This window comes from Littorina saxatilis, linkage group LG14 (genome assembly GCF_037325665.1).
Source record: "Littorina saxatilis isolate snail1 linkage group LG14, US_GU_Lsax_2.0, whole genome shotgun sequence".
Classification (NCBI taxonomy): domain Eukaryota; kingdom Metazoa; phylum Mollusca; class Gastropoda; order Littorinimorpha; family Littorinidae; genus Littorina; species Littorina saxatilis.
Genome location: NC_090258.1, coordinates 19,537,921 through 19,543,920, shown reverse-complemented (window position 1 = coordinate 19,543,920; position 6,000 = coordinate 19,537,921). Strand labels below are relative to the sequence as shown.

Sequence of the window (6,000 nt, the reverse complement as noted above, 5' to 3'; positions counted from 1 at the left end):
TGCTTTCTGTGCTGAGCGACATATGGACTGAATTTCTTTCGTAACTCACCTCCCGTCAACCTGCAAAACTATATCTGTCGAAGTAGTTTCAAATAAAGTTAGTATGCTTCCGAATAAAAAATATAAAAAAAGGGTATTTTCTGAAATGTTTAATTATAGACCAAAACAAAACATTCACGAGTATGTTGTTGACCTGATAGTCTTTATGGTAGACAGCAAGAGTTGCATGTTCAAGAAGTTTAAGCAGTACATTTGAAAGAGCAAGGTAATTTAAGGTGGTATAATTGTAATGGTAGGTTCCACTGTAAGGCGACATGGAGGGTATCTTTGACGGACTCATTCAACATTCATACCCATGCACATCACCTCAAACACATAAGCTTTGTTCTTGAGTCAAATTTATTGGCTTCATAAATATTGTGAATTTTTGTCCGTTTGCAGATTGCTTACCTATGAATTATTTCGAAAATATCTTGCGATCTACGTACGCATAATGTAACACGTGAAGAAGAACATAACAAGTTCGTCAAGACGAATCTAATTTGCATTTCAACCCATTTGCCTTCCTTATTGTTAATTTTTTCTTCATAAAGACTACTTGAAATAAACAAAATGTTTAACCATTTCAAGGCCTCTGAACACGTTTAAAAAAAATGCAGGTCTTTGCTCACTATATCAGATCTGCCAAGGCTCAGTTTACACAGGAAAAATCATCTGTCGACTTGAACACATACCAATAATCAACAGCCTCACTGCTTCTTGGAGCTGGATTTTGTGTGTGGAATGAATTACACATGTGGCGTTTTAGAATATAATTCATAGAAGATGTACATTCGTGCAGAAAGGCTTTAATTTAACAATTAGGTCTTCGTGATGTTCTCTTAAAATAACTAACATGTGTTCCCTTTACCGGGCCTCTGAACCAGTTTTGTGAATATGCAGGTTAAACTCGTGCTTTTTCTGTGTTATCAGTGTATTTCTCATCCAGGCATGGATGCGTCCTCTTAAATGGACAGCCCTTCCCGTGTAAACGATTGGGTTCAAAATCTCAAATCTTACCAGGCTTTTACATGGGATATGGCCATCCTTCCGTTTTGAAAAATACCAGAACTGAACACTCTGTATGGGTACTCTCTTTGCGAATGTAGAATTTTATGAATTAATTTCTTAAACGCCACACGTGTAAAACATTCCCTAAAAAATCCAGCTCAAAAAACCAGTCAGGATGTTGATTCCTGGTATATGTTCAAGTCAAGAGATTTTTTTTTCTATGTAAGTCTTCGCAGATCTGTGTAGTGAGCAATCCTGTTTTGAAAAAGGACGTGCCTTTAAGCCTGTATAGACGGTTTGATTGTTGAGATACCTGGTGGCAATGACCGCACGGGTGGCAAGAGGTAGTAATGCACAGATGACAACAAACCGACCTGCATTTAAAAAAAAGGTCGGAGGCCTTGATAGGGGGAAACAGTTTGTTAATTTCCAGAATCTTTATGAAGCAATAATGATCGAGAAGAAAGTCTGGCCTTTAAGTAAATGCAAATTAAACTATGTATACTTTTGACAAACTTTTTCTGTTCTTATTCACATGTTAAAATGTGTGCAGAGATCGTTAGTTACTTCCCCAAAACCATGTTTCAGGCAACAGGCAAACGGACAATACTGGACACAGGCTATGCTGACCGGCTCATGGACTGACTACCTGATGCTGGAGTACACCAACAGTGGAAAAAGTCTGGAACAAAATGTTGCAGCATGTGAACCATGTACCGGACCACGTGACAACCCAGTATCATCTTCAAACCATGCAGGAATCTGTTCAACCAAAGATAATAGTTCAACACAGTCACACGATTTTTAAAAGTATATTTCAGCCTTCTGTAGCTCAGGGAGTTTGAACCCCACTCTTCATCCGTTTGTGAAAGTATTTCTGATTGTTTTGACTGCACAGGTTGGTAATGGTACTCTGATGCTTCTGCCGAGAAACCCCACTCGCTAGCGCACCAGCTGCCTGTTATGGGTAAGCGACGTGCCTGTATTTCCTGCAAAGCAAGACAGAATAAAACAGCAGCTTAGTTTGAGCTTTTAAGACATTCGTACCAGAGAAAACGTGTACGTGTTTGTTTGGAGAGGGCGGATAGAATCATAAGACACGCTGTGTCTATGTGACGTAGAGCAGGTTTTCAAATTCATGCTGAAGCACTGTGTGATCGCTATTCTTTCTGGCATATCTTACCTTGATTTCAGATAGACTGGGAACCGAAATGAGGATGTTTACATGAATAAACTATGCTGATATGTATGTGTTTAGAAATAAAGAATAGTTTTAATGATATATGATGGTGTTTTTATTTTTTGTTAACCCAATGTGATATTTTCGTATTTGAAAACAAATTGTACACTGTTGTCAATTTTACTTTCAGATAAATAAATCTATCATAATGGAAATCATCTGTTTGTGTTGTGTTACTTACCCATTTTGATCAATGTTGAGTCGTCCATATTCCTGTGTGTACGCATAGTATGCAGTTTGAAGGTAGTAGATGTCCGAGCAAACATAGGAGGATGTGCTGTTAGGCTGTCTATCTCCTCATCCAGGTTTTCCAGATATTTGAATTTCGTTCCCTCTTGGAGTTTCTGCACTGACACCTGATAAGCAAAATACACGTATCACTCTGTGATCATGGCAAAATGTATCATCTGTCATGCCCCGTTCAAAAATTACCTTGAAATTCTAAGGTATAGATCTACACAGAAATTGCAGTGGATCACAAAAACAACACGAACAGTAGTACATATATTCAGTTTAAAAATTCATGCAATGAGAGTCAATAACCCGATTTAACCCCAGGTAGATTCAGGGTCCCACTGACTGAATCTCATATGGTTGCTTTTCGGCACACACCACACATTTTTAATGGGACTGTGGGGTTTTGTTAATACAGTAAAATATATAGTAGCAACGTACTGTCTGTTCGTGACGTTTGAGAATACCGATCTATGCACTAACGCATTGTCTTTTTGTAGTGTGACTGTCCGATATTGCGTACTCCTAAAAATCAATGATCAAAAAGTTTGAACTGCTGTAATCGTGTTTCAGCATAATATGTCTGACAGTGCTTATTTGCTTCCAAAACGGCTTGCGATATCACGCCATCAGCGTTTCTCCACTGCTCAGAAAATCTTATGATTTCAGATCTAGTTTGAGATCGGAAATCACGTGTGCTCGTTTAAAAAACTAAATTCATTTATTACTTCCCTTTGACCGTTTCGCAAGAAAAATGTCAGGATCACTATTAGTATTAGCACATGAAAGCAGCCCACCGCCATTTCAAAAAAGTTTCACTGTTTAGTGGTGTCGATGTCATGTAGTGTCTTACTGTCGCAAATAAAAATACCAGGATAATTGCAGTTTTGTCCGCAAGAAACAGGCTTTGCGCAATGTTAACTTGCTGTCTACATGTTTCGTTGTGTGACTGAAGAATTACTCAGAATTCCAAGAGAAAATAAGGATAGTCGTGTGTGAACATCACTGTCAGTCACTGTGGAAGCATTTATTCTAAACTGGGCAGTTCAAGGACGAAATCCTTGATTAAAGATAGGAAAATAAACAACACCAGATGCCTGAAATAATAGCATAAATCCATAATCTTTACATGCTTACAGATCTGTGGAAGCACATCAACTGATCTGTGAAAAACACACCTGACTTCGATCTAGCATGCAAGAGGTAGCGACTACGGACTAGTGTGTCAACATCACAACAAAGAGAATCACATACCATTTCGTATTGCCGCTTATGCTGGCTCTGTTTCAAGCAGTTCCTTGTGGCCTCGCCAGCATTTTGACGACGAAGAGGCTCAAACGGGCACGCTAAAACCTCAGGCTGGCTGAAAACCGGTCCGTATTCCACTTGTCTTCCTCACTGCTTGAGCCGGCCATGTTTGTTGTTCAAGGCTCGTGACGTAGCACACGTATGTGCACAAGGTCATGAGCCAAGACTGCGCGCGCGATGGAACGATTCAGAACAACCAAAAACGAGTCAAAGTTTACTTTTTGGATTTCTGTGTTCATTTTTACACACGCATTTGTGGTTGATGAATTAAGAGGGTCAACATATCAAAAGTGACCCTAAACCTTGGACTTTTCCTTTAACGGATGCGTACGCATCCACCCCCGACAGTGTGAGTTCGGGCAGTCTGACCGGTGATTTCGTTGTGTGTGTTTAGCCTTGAGACCGGTGTTATATTTGAAACAGTTCTTTGTGTTAGTGTGACATCTTTGCAGCCTGTGCTGGATTGTTAGTATTATCTTTGACCTGTGGTTTAATAGCTGATTTACCATCAGCGAGGTGTGTGATTCAGATCGGTGATGCGTTGAACAGTCCCGCCGTAACTTCGTGTGTGTTTAGTTCTTCATTGAGGAGTGAACTGTAAGTAGATGTAAGAAGAGTTTTAGCTATTTTATGAACAATTTATGGCTTATCCTTGATTTTAAACATGATCAACTGGTGTCAGCAGCCACTCATTATTTCTTTTTAAGTTAGTATTAATTGTTTTAATTTTTTTGGACAGCCGGGGGGGGGGGGGGGGGTTCCGGAACCCCTGTAACCCCCCCCCCCCTAATCCGCCCCTGAAGGTGGTGTTGAAGGAGGGACAGTACTGTTTCCAACGAAGGGAGGACAAGATAGTTGTCTACAAGCCTCTTACACAACAGCCGGGGCCCGACACTCTTGTAACAGTCCACAGATACTACGTCCAACACACAGTGGATAAATCATATGAAAAACGTGTCTCCTGGTTTGAAGGAGCCATTGGCTGCAACAACGCTTGCTACGAGTACAAAGGGACGTTTCCTGGGGAGGCACCCCATGGGAATGCTGTCGACCACACCAGTACGGTGTATCAGCGCCTCAAACCTCACATACATAAACAGATTCAAGAGGAGTTGAAGACCAAGCGACCAAAGGAGGTATACAACGATGGAGACCTGGTTGAAGGCGGTACTTCTTCTACCCGGAATCGACCGGAATCGTCCGGAATCGACCGGAATCGACCTACACTACAAATAAAAGTGGTATAATCAGAGATGTGATGCATCTCTCTGGTATAATCTCTCTCTCTCTCTCTCTCTCTCTCTCTCTCTCTCTCTCTCTCTCTCTCTCTCTCTCTCTCTCTCTCTATCTCTCTCACTCTTGTCACAGCGCCCTTACCACGCTATGCGACACCTGGTTGTCTGCAACAAACCGATCTGAAATCAGTGGTGCTGTGTTTCTCGACTTTAAAAAAGCGTTTGATCTTGTTGATCATTCAATTTTACTGAAGAAATTACAGTTGTATCTCAGAAACAGTTCAGTGTGTAACTTTTTTGCTTCCTATTTACAGAACAGATCTCAATATACTGCCCTAAACTGTAAAATATCTACTGAGGAGACTGTGAAATGCGGGGTGCCTCAAGGGTCAGTGCTTGGGCCGATCTTGTTCTGTCTGTATATCAATGATCTGCCACTGCACATTTCTGACAGTAATGTAAGAAGTGATTTTTTTGCTGACGATTCTTCTCTTCACTCAAGTGGAAAGTCTGTTACAGTAATAGAGTCCTCCCTTCAAACAGCTTTAAACGATGTAAATAACTGGTGTAGTGCTAATGCTATGCTTGTCCATCCAATAAAAACTAAAAGTATGGTAATTGCAACCAGACAAAAACATCAGATTTCTCCACTCAAACTAAATCTTACTATTGGTACGCAATCAATTGAACAAGTTCAACAGCATCGCGTTTTAGGGGTAATTCTTGATTGTGAATTCAAGTGGCAGGCACAAATACAGCATATTTGCAAGAAAGTAGCCAAGAACGTTTTCCTCCTATCCAAGTTAAAGCAATATACCGACAGAAGGACTCTGGAAATGTTCCACCATGCTCATGTAATGCCTCACATTAATTATGTTTCGACGCTCTGGGATGGCAGCAGTGATGTCCACTTGAAAAAGTTAGACTCTCTCT

The 6,000-nt window shown here is 40.5% G+C and overlaps 1 long non-coding RNA gene across 1 annotated transcript; it reads right to left on the bottom strand.

Annotated features, from left to right (window-relative positions):
- Positions 1-381: 381 nt before the first annotated feature.
- LOC138947307 (uncharacterized) lies at positions 382-4,048 on the bottom strand. Its single transcript, XR_011449611.1, has 3 exons — positions 3,779-4,048; positions 2,472-2,646; positions 382-2,039 (listed from the first exon to the last, which is right to left on the bottom strand). It is a non-coding gene; the product is annotated as an uncharacterized lncRNA (long non-coding RNA).
- Between the last annotated feature and the right edge of the window lie 1,952 nt (positions 4,049-6,000).